The sequence below is a fragment of the Podarcis gaigeae genome (assembly GCF_964106915.1).
Source record: "Podarcis gaigeae genome assembly, chromosome: 13".
Lineage (NCBI taxonomy): Eukaryota > Metazoa > Chordata > Lepidosauria > Squamata > Lacertidae > Podarcis > Podarcis gaigeae.
The window spans coordinates 18,622,443-18,638,607 of record NC_139689.1 but is presented as its reverse complement, the minus strand read 5'-3'; the positions used below and the strand labels follow the sequence as shown (position 1 = coordinate 18,638,607).

Genomic DNA, 16,165 nt, shown 5'->3' with positions numbered 1-16,165 from the left:
CTATGCTGTTACTGCAAATAAACAGCTGATGCAATCAGCATCTCTTTTCTGAGGGGGCAAAGAGTAATTCAGTAAATTTGGAAGAGCGGTTTCTGTTGGATTCAGCATAATATTATGCAGGGTTTTTTTTAAAAAAAATTGAAAACAAAGCCAATTGTGATTGTCTACCTGTTCATTGTTTTTCATGAAGGAGTTCATTCAACTTACTCATTCAGGGGTACCATGGCCAGTGGGTTTGCCACAATCACTTTCTCTGCCCCCCAATAGCATTTTTTCATAATGAAATAAAATTAAAAACATTTTTTTAAAAAAACAACAGCAGGAAGATTAAAATAAAATAAAATGCAGAATCTATGAAATCACTGTTAGATAATCCTGCAGATGACTGCCAGGCATATTGGGAGCTAGTGTGAAATAGTGGTTAGCATGTGCACACACATTTGCACATTTGACTGCAGTTTTAATACAGACGATAACCATTTTGCGCCAGGTTCCATTCCTGGCCCCTGCGCACCTTGGTAGTGTGCATAAGCTCAGCCCGCCCAGCCCCGTTACGTTCTGCCCCTGTTACACCCCCATGCTGCCCTCTTCTGGGTCCAAAAGGGACACGTGTTGGTGGTTGTACGTCAATTGAATGCACCCAAAATGGTTGCCGCCTGTATATTAAGCCCCATCTCCACTTGTGGGTCATGGGAAGCTGCTTTCATTGGTCTGTCTGGGACCACCGCTGTTGAAGTTCTCACCCTGGGCCAGCAGGGGGATACTGTAGATAGTTCAGGTCCACATATGCAAATAAGGGATCGAAAGTGACGTTCAGTGATTGGATAGTTACAGAAAATGGTTACTGTTGCGTTCTAGTGGAGCTCTATATAAGCAGGCTGGCTGAACCCTTCAGTTCAGTTCTATTCTGGCCTGTGGATAAACAAGAGCTGTTTGAAGAAATGCTGTGTCGTCTGATATGTTCATCCACAACTTAACAACCGCCTTCCTGCTCCCCATCACACCTTGTCCACTCTTCCCCATTCTCTGCATAAGACCTGCCAGTTTACCATTTAAAATAGTTTTTGCCAATGCCTCCGTAGCAAACGCAACCACTCCCAGCATTCTGGGAGCTATCTTGCCCTTCTTCCTCAGAGCAAAAGGCATCATGAGCAGCAAACACTCTTCAAAACCCTTGCCAAGGCTGCTAAAAAGTCTGAATTGTAAGCTAAGTTTGTACAGTATCCCGGCTTGCAGTCCTGGCTTACAGGGCGAGTGCCAACACCAGTTTTCCCACCGATAGTGATCGGTGATGGTAAATGATTATTTAAACTGGGGGAGTAGGGAAGGAATCATAACCCATAAGGGGAGGAGAGGAAGGAGCTTGCCTGAGGCTGTGTACACACTTATACCTTTAAAGAACCTTCGGAGCACATTCTTTTCCCCTTAATAATAATAATAATAATTTATTTATACCCCGCCCTCCCCGGCCAGAGGCGGGCTCAGGGCGGCTAACACCAATAAAATCACAGTAAAAACACAATGGGGGTGAAAGCGGGGAGAGAAAAAGAAAGGGGAAAAAACCCAATTTAAAATACAGGTTAAAATGCAATTTAAAATGCAGCCTCATTTTAAAATAGCTGATAAATCAAGACCATAAAGGGAGGGAAACATAAGGGTCAGACCGAGTCCAAACCAAAGGCCAGGCAGAACAGCTCTGTCTTGCAGGCCCTGTGGAAAGATGTCAAGTTCCGCAGGGCCCTAATCTCTTGTGACAGAGTGTTCCACCACGTCGGGGCCAGGGGCTGAAAAGGCCCTGGCCCTAGTTGAAACCAATCTGAATTCCTTGAGGCTCGGGACCTCCAAAGTGTTGTTATCAAGGAATTCTGGAACTTGTAGTTTACCCTTCACAGTTACAATTCCCAGAAACCCTTAATAACCTACAGGGCCCAGAATTCTTTGAAGGGGTGGGGAATGTGTTTCAAATGTGCTTCGAGGATATCGTGTGTACGCAGCCTGAGGCTCATCCCCATAGCGCCAATCCATAGTTTAGCATTTAAAATGGGCCTGGTTCAAAATGTGTGTCGGACTGCCCCCTTATTATAATGCTCCCCCCTCATCCCACCCCCCCATTCCCAGCTGACCCTGAGGAGGTCAGTTCCCCAAAGGTCTCCTCTCTCTTCACTTTGCCCAACCCAACCCGCCACGCCTCATCATCTTGTAAATTCCTGGGCCGTGTCACCCTTTCATCGCATCTTGTATATCGGGGCTCTGGGACCACCTGGCCTTGTGGGGTCAGAATAACTGCGGTCACGGTCTGCTCTGCATTAATTAACCTTTGATCCTTAACGGGCACCCCGGGGGAGGAGAGGCGGGAGAGCCTCGTAAAAACAACAGGGAGATTAATGGCAAGCAAGCAATTTCACTTTCAAGACTTTGGGACAGCTGAGGGGGGCGGCGAAAGGAGCCCATCGGACGGGTAGTGAGGGTGGGTAAGGAAAGGGGGCTTCTGCAGCAATCTGGGAACTGGGGAAACCTCTCAGGCTGCAATAGCAAGAAAAAACCCTGTGAGCAGGGTTGCCAACTGATGGAGGGGGAAGCAGCCTGGCCTGCTCCTGCGCCCTTGACGCCAGTTTGATTTGCAGAAATCAGCAGAAGAAGCTTTTTTCTCAGCATCAGGATAAACTTTACCAACTGTGTGAAAAGCACAGCTGCAGAGGCCGGCTGGAAAGTTGGCGACCCCGATGCAGTGAGTCTAGATTACTGTACTTGGCTCCAGGGCATAGTTTTAGAATTTGATCTTAAATTGTACATTGCAGGCATGAAAACATCTGAAGATCATTGTATGTTGGGATTTATTTCTACTGAATCCATTAACCCAAATTATGCATTAATATTAGAAGCACAACTTACATAGCTTCTTGGGCCCAAACCTAATTATTAATCGCAGTGCTTTTTTTCTAAAAAAATCTTTAGGGGTACTCTCATTTTCCTACTCATTTTGAAATACTGCCCCTCAATAAGGCCAAACGTAGATTCACAAAGTGTTTAGGGGTATGCGTACCTCTGAGTCCCCCCAGAAAAAAAGCACTGATTAATCATTAGCATTTTATTTGTGAGTTTTTCTAGTATTTGCAAAGGCCTCTGTGCCATTTCGCTCTCCCTTTCTAGTTTAGTTTTAATTGATCTGACAGCTATTTAATTGATAGTATGTTTCAGCAGAATCCTATACATGTTTTCTTTGAAATAAGCCCCTCCCCCTATGGGACTTATTCTCTTGTGCATTTAGGATTAATATTGCATTGTTATTCAGGTGGTGTTTTTTTTAATTCCTGCTTTTTTCTGGTTGCAAATTTACTTTCTCCGCTATAAAGTATTATCTTGTGCTATCAGGTGCTTAGATATGTTTAACCGATTATTTAATTTTAAATTTACTGAATGAAACCAAATAATTAAACGGGTATTACCAACATCTCAATATAGTTTCTTTTTTAAGGATTTTTTTAAGGATTTGAAAAGATGGGTTTAATAACTTTAGTAAGCAATTTAATAAGCAAAAGTGACACTTGGTATTAGGAATGTGGGAAAATGTCAGTTTCAGGTTTTCATTTTTCCAACAATAAATTTAGTTCTCCACATTCTCATATCACACACACACATACTCTTTGTGAAAATTCACAAGCTTTTCTCCTAATATGCACATTATTGCAAAGCATTTTTCTATGTTATTTTCACTTATATGTATATGTTATTTTCACTTATATGTATTTATCTTCACACTTTGCCCTAGGGTAGGCTGGAGAACCGCGTTGCAAAATCCGGAGGCGTTTAAATGTTGAAGGATGCTGTTTCAGTTCATGAATTGTTTTGGAACATGAGAATTAGGTAAGTTCACCTTTAAATGGAAATTGAATAGCATTTCTCCCTCATTCCCACTTGATGGAAGGAAATTTCGCTTTGGGAGTCTTTAAGATTAATCTTCCCTATTATTGTCAGATAAAAAAAGGCAAACTGGATTTAAAACGAACAAGTGAAACCCCCGCAGGTGTTGTTTATTTAAGATAACTTACACCCTGTCTTTCAGCTGAAAAATACTGTAGTCAAGGAGGCTGACAGGAAATTCATACAAGTCTTTTTAACAAAAAAGAACAATTATAAAGTCATGTTTTGGAACAGGCATTGTATGTGGCCCTCCAGACGTTGGACTACAACTCCCTTCATCCCTGACCACTGGCCATGCTGGCTGGGGCTGCTGGGAGTTGGAGTCCGACAGAATCTGGATGGCGACAGGTTTCTACATTCTTGCTAAATGGAAGAGCAAGGTATTCCAGCACTGACCTTGGCCAGAAATTATCCACTTCACTTGCCTGTTGCTGTGGTTGCTAGAAGGAAAGCTGGCTGCTAGAAGGAAAGCCGGACCAATTTCTCTCGGATATGACAACTAGGGATTGAAATCTCTGAATATATTTGTTCCGTGCTACCTGTGTCTCTTTTCATTCATAAATCCGTTTCATGTTATTTCCACATTAATCTGGAATTTTTTAAAAGATGCATGAAAATCCCAATTTAAATATGAATCTAAATTTGTATCCTTGAATAGGTTTTCTCAGAAAATGTATGTTGCAAAATAGATTTTCTCGCAAACTCCGCATATATTTAATCAAATATAAACTTTGGGAAAGTGGGAAATCCAAAGGATATCTATTTTCTGATCCACTCATTAAAGCTTGGGAGGTACAGTACAATAATTCCTCAGGCATCCCTGATGACAACTATCTGCTTTGGATACAAAATGGAAGGAAAACCTCTAATAATAATAATAATAATAATAATAATAATAATAATTTATTATTTATAGCCCACCCATCTGGCCGGGTTTCCCCAGCCACTCTGGGCAGCTCCCAACAGAATATTAAACAGAATAAAGCTTCAAACATTAAAAACTTCCCTAAACAGGGCTGCCTTCAGATGTCTTCTAAATGTCAGGTAGAATCTGAGGGATGAATGTAATCCTCTGCACCCTAATTTGAGTAAATCCCACTGAAGTCAGTGATAAATATTTTAGAGCAGCATTCGCCAACCCAGGGCTGGCCTGTTCATGAGGCGGAGTGAGGCTCCACCTGCCCTGCCGCCGCCACCACCACCACCACCACTGCCAGAGAAGCGGCAACGGTAGCAGTTTCCGCGAGATCTCTCCAGAAACTGCCACTGCCGCTTCAAGGGCAAGGCCACACAACACAGCAGTGGCATCAGCAGAGTGATGGTACCTTCTGGTTTCACTTCAAGCAACAAAACGGGATGCACCAGCCTGTGCCCTCTATGTGTTTTAGACTATAGCTCTAATCAGCGTCAGCCAGCACAGCCATGCTGCTTGGGGCTGATGGAAGTTGTAGTCCAAAACATCAGGAGAGCAGATCAGCAAAGGCTGTTATAGAGGGACATGCATGGGATCGGGGCTTCAGGTTTCTTTTTTCAGCATATTGGGCATAGGTGGATGGAACTGGTGTGTCTCTGTATGGACTGCTGCGACAGCTATTTATGACAGTCCTGTTTTTTTAATCAGTGCTGGAGCAGTGGGGGATTGAAACTGTGTTTCAGACCTCAATTATTCTGCTGACTGAAGCTTGCAAGTGTGTCTTTCTCACTTGTGCTATATTTTGGTTTTGCTTTCATGTAGCTTCATATTGGACTCTACTGCATTTTATTTATTTATTTTGAGATTTCAGACCAATGGTACCCTTGAACGGTGTGAAAAATATTTAAGAGATTGCAATTGCTCTCATTTCTTACTTAGAAAGTAAATGTTCCCATTAAAAAAATGGGTTTTATATTTGGTAATTCATTAACTCCACAGGCAATTATTTAGTTGCCACCATTGTGTTCCAAATACTGATTTACCCTATTATGATTATGCAACACTGGGTACATTTAGATAATGAATTTGATTTTTTAAAAAATGATTTTATATAGGTAAGTCCAGATGACCCTGGAGGCTGTTGGTAGGTACCTTGCCAGAGAAGGGAAATGTAGGATGGGGTGGAGTTTCAGATTGAAGGCGGTGCCTTTTCTAATTTGAAGCTCCACCCCATTACTCTGTACACTCGTCCTCTGAAATGGCACATGGTCATTTGGATTTACACACCTCAAATTAATAAAAACCGGACTTCAAATAATTCCACTGCAGCGGAGAGTGAGGCAATGTAGTTTTGGGTAGAAGGCAAATGGCTGTGGCAGAGAAACAGTGCTGAATGTGGCAAAAACAGGGTGGAACGAAAAAGGTTCCTTCTTACATCCTTAGCAACTATGCAACAGCACAAACCTGTGCATGTTTCTTTAGCAGTAGTTCCCAGTAATTCAGTAATTCAGCAGTAATTCAACGGGCCTCGTTCCCGTTGTCCCAGGTGAGCCAGCACAGTATTGCCATCTCTCTTCCTCCCTGCAACCCCTCATTTTATGCAGTTTCTCTTTCCTGACATGCGAGATGGGAGCGGAAAGTCATATTCTCCATCAAAAGCTGGATGAGTTGCTACACCATGCCCCCTTCCCATAGCCATCATCTCATAGCCATCAGGCCCCTCCCAGGTGACCTTTTTAATTACACATTTGTGATGTTTGCGCTCATGATCTATCGGGATGGTCGTATACGATCCTGCTTTTGATACTGTTTGTGCCTGCCAAAGGTTTGGAGTGTCCACACGGCTTCATTTCCAACCAGTGCATATCCCGTCATGTGTTTGTCTGAGAAAGAGAGCATAACTCTCTTTGTCTCTCAACTTTTTCACATGTCTCCAACCTGGGTTTATTTCACGGTTCGTGGCAATGCATGGATCCATTTGCCTTATGCTCCCCTTTCTCATTCTCTCTCTCTCTCTTCTATGCCATCTGCCCACCTGTCCGCATGTGTTTGGGGATCTGTCTTCTCGGGGCGTTCCCCCCCCTTGACACACTGTTTATCACTGTCAGAAGCCCACTCACTCAGTCCAGTTCCATCAGGGAATGTAGCAACCACAGATCAAAGCCCCAGAGTTCTGGAAAGCTCTTTCACCACCAGTGGCTCATGGTTCCAGGCCTGGGTGAGAAACCTGAACATCCAGGCTTGCATAGCTCATTAATGCTTCAACAGATCATTGGAGGCTCTATTTCCCCTTCCCCATCAGTGGATCCGATCTGACTCCATGGGGCGACCGTCTGCCATTTACCCAAGGGCTTGTAAAACTCGCCAAACTTCCTCATAAACTCCCAGCAAAGAAGGTTTCATTTTTAAGAAACTCCAGCCCAGCTGATATCAGATTCCAGGAACCTCGGTGGAGAAGAGTGGTGGACGCGGTCTCCAGACACAAGCAATCGGGGGGGTAAAAAGGTTGGTTTGCTATCATCGCTGTATTGTGTCACTATGTTATTGTATCAAATTGAGGGGTTCCCCCCCCCTGCATTCTTTTCCCTAATGCATGATAAATCCTAGCGCAAGCAGCATGCGCAGCCAAACCCGAAAAATGCGATCAGAGAAATATTTAAGGCAGCAAAGTCTGCAGCATTCGCGTGGATATGTTATCTGCATTATATCAGCCTTACTGATGTTTTGTGGAATAATGGGAGGTACAGTAGATAATACCCCAGCTACCAAATGCAACAGAATGCGGACACGGTTATTGGAGATCGAGATGTGTGGCACCAGAAGCCTGCAGTGTTTATATTGCAGCATTATCCAAATGAAGCCGTAATATCTCAGCTGACGCAGGCAAGGAAAATTAGTCAGAGATTAGCCAAGCGATCGAGACAGCTAATGTGCCGGAGCTTAAATCGCTAAATCTATCCATAGTTACAGCAGACCTTTGGTAATAAAATGTGTAATAGATGCCGGGAGATGTGACTGGTGTTGTAGCTAGCGGCTCATTAGTTGTTTATATGCCTGGGCTCAGTGACAGTTTTGTGGAGAACCAGGAGAGCTTTTTAAGGTTTCCTGAAATGTATTTTTTTTTGGGGGGGGGGAGTTCTCCCAAGTGTTTGAATCTCAAAACTTGCAAATATCCCATCTCTTGTCCCTCCGTCTTCCTGAAATCCCGGGGAAATATTGAGTTGTCCCAAGTGACATGTTGAAATTATTATGACCTTCCGTTTAATGTTTTGTTAGTTTATTACATTCACCGCAGCTCACAAAATGAACAGGAGCTGGGCTGAGTAGTCAGCTAGCATGAGCGATTGCTCTGGCTATGGCAGCTTTATGTTGATGTTAGCTAGCCAATTTCGGTGTAATGGATTCTATATTGCTTCAATACACACAAAAATATTTGTCGTTACATGTTATGCAGGGGTTGCAACTTATATATGCAGTAGCTTCCGCTATACATTTTGTGCGCCTTTGGAGAGAATTTGTTTTGAAATCATTGCGATTTTTGAGGGTGAGGAGAAGAATCTCATCTAACCTATCTGTACTCAGTTTGATTACGGTACATTAACAATTTGGTGAAAATCCATTACACAGCCATAACATATTCAAACTTGGAGCAGGCAAGTTTTCTTGTTGCTGACATTAGATCCTCACTAACATGGTGTTTGTTGAAAATGCACTGAGGAAAAAATATGTTTTAAAACTGTAAAGTTTCACCTCATTTAAATTAAAATGGCTTTAAAACACCACCACATTACTGCTTTGCTGACCAGATATTGAATTGCTGTGAAATGGTTCTTCTTCATAACTTGTACAATTCGATTCTGGGTGAAATTTCCTACTCCACTTTAGCAACTTACATAGTGTGTATGATATCAGGTGGGCTTGGTGTTTTTTTAATGGTACAGAGGACAGATAGACTACCAATGCAATCCTATACTATATATATATATATATATATATATATATATATATATATATGCTTAGAGTAAGTCCTACCAAGTTCAGTGGCACTTATTCCCAAGCAAGTGTTTACAAGATTTCAGCCTAAATGCCGCAGTTAAGAAATTCTTCCAGTTCTAGGAACAATTCTAGAAATGACCTTTCTGTTGCTAATAATAATAATATCATGAAGCAAGAGTTAAGGAGATGTATACACAATTCAGGGGCTCTTGGGGTGAATTTGAAGATTTACTTCAACATTCCCATCCAATATTAAATATACTTTTATTATATTAGGTGGAATATCCTAGTGGAGCTGAAAATGAAAGGCAAAATGATAATATTTCCATGGTGCCTGGCAGCCAGCATTCGCTAGTAAACTGTTTTGGAAACCTTCAAATCATGCATTTTCCTACAGCTTAGAAATGCTCATGTCCTGCTCATGTGAGATTTGTATTCTTTTTCTTTGGATCGTAAATATAGCTTCCCTTCCCAGCACTACCGGTATCTGCAGCGTTTCAAGGTTTAGCAAATGCAGGCAAAGTTCTTAGAGAGGGTATTTGAAGGATCTGCTGGAGTATTAAGGTACAAATTCAGCACATTCCCTCCAACCACTAGACACGCTGAGAAAGCAGGCAGTTTAATTTATTTACTGTATTTTTCTTTTAACCGGCTTGTCAGGCAATTGTCATCTTCCGAAGCAGCTTACATCAATTGAAAAGAAAAGGGGGAAATGAAAGCCTGGTCCTGCCATCCGACAAAAGACAAGGCAGTCACACAAGAGGAGCGGAGAGGAGGGGAAAGGTAGAAGGGAGAGACCAGTTTAACCAAGGCCAAGGAAAGTGCCTTGGTGAGCATTTAGACCCAGATCTAGCCATGCTCCTCTTCCCTTGCTGCTGTTCTTGCTTGAATGGTAGCTGGTGGCTCTTTTGGCCTATGGATGGGAACAGCATGTTCTTGCCTGCTTAGCAATCCCAGGGTAATAACTGTGCCTCTTAAACTGGTACAGCAGGAGAGAATAATGCTCTAAGCAGAACGGATTACAAAGGGGAATTGATTGAATAAACCCCATCCTCCTCAAGCTGCGAGGACCAAGGACAAGTATGAGAGAACAGAGACGGTCCTGGTGGCAGGTGGAATTATATATGTTCTTTGTGCCCCAAGAACTGTAAACTTCTATACTGTACTGTATGTATTTCATTCAGCGTATGTAGAAGATAAACAATGGAAAATCTGTTGCTCCACAGTACAGGAAACTTGTATCGTCAGTCATTGTGTCTGCTTGTTTGTGTGTGTTTTTACACTTAAAGTTGAGGTGTGAGGATGGCAATTGATTTTCAGTGTTTATTTCTGTTTGCCTTTTAGACAGTAAGGGGTGCAGTTGATACCAAAATCATGCTCTTAAGTGCCGAAAAAGCCGTGGCGAGGGTTTGTGTTGTTCATGGGTTTTCTCCTCCCTACAAAAGTTAATAAAAGGAAATCAAGCCTTCAGACATATTGGTCTGCCGCCTGACTTCCTTATTTACATACATATTCAGGAAAGGTTGTTATTTCCACCCCAGCTCTAAACATATTTACCTGTAAACGTCACATGAATTTCCATGAGATTTGTTTCTCAGAAGGTATATTTCAGATTGCCGTCTTCAGCTATTCCTGTCTCCTGCCAAGTTTTACCTAACCACCCGACAATAAAAGGAACTGTGTTTTCTCAGTTTCTCAGCATTGCAAAGCAGTAGGCAGTAGATTCGAGATTTATTTTGTATGTTTTTCTTTTAAAACCCTTCTCCCTAAAAGGCTTAGCGAGTGGATAATCTGTCATGGATTTAAAACCCATCCATTTCAGATGGGGAAGAAGGGTTGCTGTTTTTTAACTAAATGACTACCGGTAATCTTCCAGAGTATATTTCTGATCCTGTTTTGTATATTTTATAGCATGCTCAACCTCATGAATCTTTCTAAAAATTTGTAAGGTGGAGGGACCACAAATGTTATCCTGCCCTACAAAAACACATTATTATACTTTAAAGATTATCCAAAGCAAACCACTGATGAAAACTCACAAATTCTGGGCACAGTCCAGACAAAGTGATTTTTTTTTAAAAGACTTATGGATTTCAGAGAGAAGGGAGATTTACAGGGCAAGCGTATGCAAGATTACTCAGATGTATGCCCCACCATATTCAGCTGGGCTTGCTCCCAAGTTAATTGTGCATAGGATTTCAGCAGAGACTCCGCTTTTGATGGGTTCTGGCTCTCTGGTTTCAGGATAAAAGCTGGAACTCAATCCCAGGACAGAAGGAAGAGAAAACATTTGCCACTGCTGCCGCTTCATTTTTAACAATTGTTGCCAATTTTGGATGCCATTCAACTAAGTCTTACTCAGAGTAGACCCACTGAAATTAATAAACATGGCCAAGTTAGATCCATTCATTTCAGTGGGTCTCCCTTCAGTGAAACCTGATTGAATACTGGCCTATATTAACATTATAATCACTAATAATTTGACCCGTTGCTCAGTTAGTGAATTTTGAAATATTACTGCCAATAATATTTTATACAACTAGAAATTTGTATAAAATATAGAAATATTTTCTACAACTAGCAAACTCTTGGGAAATGAGGTGCTCTCCTTGAATGTGGTCCAAGGCCTTGACAGTACTTACGTAGCATGCTCTTTCTCAGAATTAGTCACAGGTGCAACACTTCACTAGAACGGGCCTTCCATTATTTAGAGGAACAAATCAGCATGCAAGAACAGCAGAGATTGCCAGCCAAAGGCAGAGATTGAAGAGCTACAAAACCCGAAACGTAGCCAGAGAGTCTGGGAAGAGGGGGTGGGGGGGAAACCTATTTGAAACATTCCGATTGTTCTCTCTGCTACCGGGATCTTTCGATCATCCATCATTTCTATTACCACGGAAATGTAACACTGAAAATAATTGCATTATAACAACAATACAGAACTCTCTCAATCACAATATTTATTGTTCAGTGGAGAGAGAGGTACTGTATCTCGCTGCACTGAAGGAGTCTAATCCTGCACGCTCTTACTAGAGCAGAGAGTTAGGGTGCTTCCAGATTACCCGTTTTGTAAAGCGTTTGTCCTGATGCGTTTGCAGGCAAATTAGACGGCGTTGGCTATTTAATGAGCACCCACTCTTATCTGCCTTTGAATTAAAGCAAGTGTCACCCCACACTTTCCAGTTCATTTTCCCCATCCAAATGCCCAGTCTTTTGGAGAAGTGTTTATTCTTTTCCCCCAACAAGCAGCATAAATCAGCTTGGATTGCGCATCCTGAATTTGCCAGTTACGCGATTGAAGTCTCTACCCCAAAATAAAGATAGTCTGGAAGAAGAAGGCGGGTATCCACTGGTGTGGGATTGGTGCTGTTGCTTATGCATGAAATTTTTGTGCAGCCTCCCATCTACACAACATTCTGTGTTGCTTCCAATAAAGTTTTACTCAGAGCAGAGGGAGAAATCCAACTCAGTTCACATTTAGAGACGAACAGTAGTGGAGCCATCTTTTTAGGAAAAAAACAAACATAGCTGGAGTACAACGTTTTTATGTTTTTTAAATGGTGCAGTGTGTTCTGTTTACCTTTAGGGCTCATACAGACTTTGTTTTGTACTGTGTTTCTTGGCACAGGTATACGCTTTAAAGTGCCATGTCCGAGCGATTTTCTTTTTGCCCTTGTGCTTTCCCCGTGAAAACCTGCTCTTTACCACTGAAAACCCAAATTGATGTTTGTTCCGATTGAACGTCAAAGAGCAGGAGTTCGCAGGCAAAACTCTGAGGCAAAAATGGTGCTCAGACATGGCACTTTAAGGCATGGCTCTCTGCCTAGAAAGTGCTGCAAAAGATGAGCCCTTGGTGGGGTTTTTAATGTGTCGTTTTAGCAATGCTTCCTCCCCCATTTTCAGACCTTTTGTTTTTCAGTTGGAAATTGATTAACGGAAAAATTTTACTTATGCTTTACTGGAAGTAAATTCTTTTGTGCCCCGTGAAGTTAGTTATGTAGTGATGAGGGGGGAATCTGTCAGTTTCAGTTTCTCTGAGCTTCTCATTTTCCTAGTCTTCAGTTCACCATATGAGACTTCATTATCACTTCCTCTGGCTCTAATACGGAATCCATATTTTACAGTGCAACCCTATACAGTGGTACCTCGGGTTACATATGATTCAGGTTACATATGCTTCAGGTTACAGACTCCGCTAACCCAGAAATAATACCTCAGGTTAAGAACTTTGCTTCAGGATGAGAACAGAAATTGTGTGGTAGCGGCACGGCAACAGCGGGAGGCCCCATTAGCTAAAGTGGTGCTTCAGGTTAAGAACAGTTTCAGGTTAAGTACGGACCTCCGGAATGAAATTAAGTACTTAACCCGAGGTACCACTGTACAGATAGATGTACGTTCCTATGAGTTCAGTAGGGCTTACTCTCAAGTAGATGGGCATTATATTGCAGCCTAGGTTACCTTTGAAATCATTATTGTCAGAGTAACATCTTCATTTCTTGGATAATAAAAAGAAAAAAATTGCCTCTCCCCCGTCTCTTCAACCTGGACCCCAAATAGCAAGAAAAGGGCACAATGATTTATTTTTGAGATGTAACACACATCAAAGGTTTTCACACTGTCCCTTTCCTGAAATACATCTGCCACAACGTCTGGCAGTTGGCATTTCTAAATCTTGAACATGTTCTCAAGCCAAGCTGTGGTTTTCCACAAATCTGCTGAGTCAAAGGTTCAAAGATAAAAAGAAAAAGAATAGAATGAGAACAGATGCCCCCCCCCCCAATCTCTCTTGTTTGCCTTGGATGAATTAACCTAAAATTATAGCTGCCCTGGTATTTCTCTGCTCATGATACAATTTCTTCTTCTTCTTTGGCGACCACTTGTGGCCAAGTAAGATTGTCTTCCATGAACACGGTCTTAACAGTGAGTCCGTAAGTGACAGTGGAGGCCAATTCTGGATCCACACGTCCTTCCACAATGGGGACATAGGTTTCTGGATGGGAGTTGATCACGGTGTGGATTTGCCAAGCGTACCTTCCTCTTAGCACGTTTCTCCCTTTCGTCCTGAGTTCAAGCATCTTCAAAGTCCATGACATCTTTGGTAAAGGCTGTTCTCCAGACAGAGCGCTCGCAGGCCAGTGTTTCCCAATTGTGGGTGTTTATACTACATTTTTAAAGGTTTGCCTTGGGGGAGTCTTTAAACCTTTTTTGTTGAGCACCAGCATTATGCTTTCCATTTTTAATTATGCCAATAAGGAGTCCCGTTCCAGCCCCAGGCATTCACTGAATTCCCATGGTTATGACATGTTTAGTCTGAAATGGAGTTTACACATGTAGAAGTGAATCCCAACTTGGGGGAAATGTGGAATATAAATACATCAAACAAACAAACCAACAAACATTCCCTCATTTCTGGCAGGAGACACTTGATTTAGAATGCTTCTATTTTCCCCAAAGTTCAGACTTTTTGCAATGAGGAAAGTAATAGGGGAAGCATGGGGTGACCCTTGCTTTGACACAAGATCATCTAACTGTGCCTTTATGCTAATGTCTGAAGTGTTGAGGATTATATTTCAGTGTTATCTGAGGAAGTGGATTCTGGTTCATGAAAACTTTTGCCATAATAAATCTGTTCACCACAAGACTCTTTGTTGTTTTTACTGCAACAGACTGAACGTGGCTACTCTTCCAGAAAACAATTTTATTGTTTTTGGGGAGGTTCACACTGGACTAGCCGCAATCCTCTTTTTAATAAAATACTTTGTTCATTTAGAGTAGCAGCTGCAATATGATCTGAATATAATGCAAATGCAAGCCTTTATTGAGAGAAGCACTCTGCAGGGAGACTCATGCTCTGGGAATGACAGAGAAACATTTTGTAATCCAGGAAAGTCAAGTAAAGTGCAGATATTCCAATCTAAAGCATGTTGTAATTCAGAAACTCCGTGGGATAGCTGCAGACTCTTGTCTGCGGTCCACACTGTTTAAAGAATCAGACGTGTTGGAAGAGACTCTGATTAAGTTGATAATTTAATCAGTGTCTAAGGGAGTTACTTGTTCCAGTCTGAGGCCGGTGGTGGTTCTAATTAGAACTGGGCAAATAAATTCTGTAAATGAATCAAACATCTGGCTACTCCTACTAGCAGGGCATAACTAAGATAGGGGCACAGAATCTGTCAGTTTAGGGTTTTCCCAATTCCTCATTTCCCCCATCTTTAATTCAGTTCTCTACATTTCCACATCAGTTTGTGATTTATTTATTTTTTACAAAGCCCTCAATAAAATTAATCAGCACCCTGGTGCGAATTTCTCCTGGCATACACATGTTTGTAGGCAGTTTTGCCTATTGTACACATTTTCCAAAGCAACTTCCCCGAATACAGTCATACTTTGGTTTTCGAACAGCTCAGTTCTCGTACGTTTTGGCTCCCAAATACCGTAAATCCGGAAGTGACTGTTCCAGTTTGCGAACTATTTTTGGAAGCCAAACGTCGGATGGGGCTTCCACGGCTTCCGATTGGCTGCAGGAGCTTCCCACAGCCAATCAGAAGCCGCACTTTGGTTGCCGAACGTTTTGGAAGTCAAACGTACTTCCAGAATGGATTCCGTTCAACTTCCAAGGTACAACAGTATAACGCATTTTGCGTAAGCTATTTTCACCAATATATGCAGTTTTATACACACTTTGCCCTAGTATATGCATTTCTCTCCATGTTACTTGGCTGGAGAACCCCATTGCTACATTCAGAAACGGGTGGCTTTGAAAGAATGGCTGTGTTTCAGTTCTCAATCTGGTTTGGAATGTGAGAATTAGGTAGATTTACCTATAAATGCAAACTGAATCAAATTTCTCTCCCATTCCTACTGGTGCCATTTTATCACATTACCCACCTCTCCAGGGTTGCAAGAATCAAGTAATTTATCAACCTATTAGGTTTTTAAAATAAAAAATAAAAATCTCAGGACTGGAACTGGTTATTTTGTTAAAGAAACAAGCTATTATGACTCAGGGTGGGGTGGATTCAGGAATGCTGCAACTGTATCCTGCATTGCAGATCCTGCTCTGAGCAGTTGGGGGGGGGGGCGTTTCAACTTGATGGCCTCCAATGAACCTTCCTACTATGATTCTGGCATGTATCCACACCATACATTTAAAACACCCTCCCAAAGAATTCTGGGAGCTGTAGCTTAAAGGTAAAGGGTAAAGGGACCCCTGACCATTAGGTCCAGTCGTGGCCGACTCTGGGGTTGCGGCGCTCATCTCGCTTTATTGGCCGAGGGAGCCGGCGTACAGCTTCCGGGTCATATGGCCAGCATGACTAAGCTGCTTCTGACGAA

The 16,165-nt window shown here is 42.1% G+C and overlaps 1 protein-coding gene across 4 annotated transcripts in view; it reads left to right on the top strand.

Annotated features, from left to right (window-relative positions):
- Positions 1 to 1,052: 1,052 nt before the first annotated feature.
- Positions 1,053 to 16,165, top strand: part of LOC310829366 (netrin-1-like) — a 40,998-nt gene continuing 25,885 nt past the window's right edge. Inside the window, exons 1-3 of one of the 4 annotated variants that reach the window (XM_083707721.1) lie at positions 1,818 to 2,744; positions 3,775 to 3,864; positions 7,103 to 7,339. The gene's annotated coding sequence lies outside the window, so the exon portion shown is untranslated. Of the gene's footprint in view, positions 1,203 to 1,817; positions 2,745 to 3,774; positions 3,865 to 6,686; positions 7,340 to 16,165 lie in introns of those variants that run through there. The other 3 variants (XM_083707718.1, XM_083707719.1, XM_083707722.1) reach the window with 3 other exon arrangements.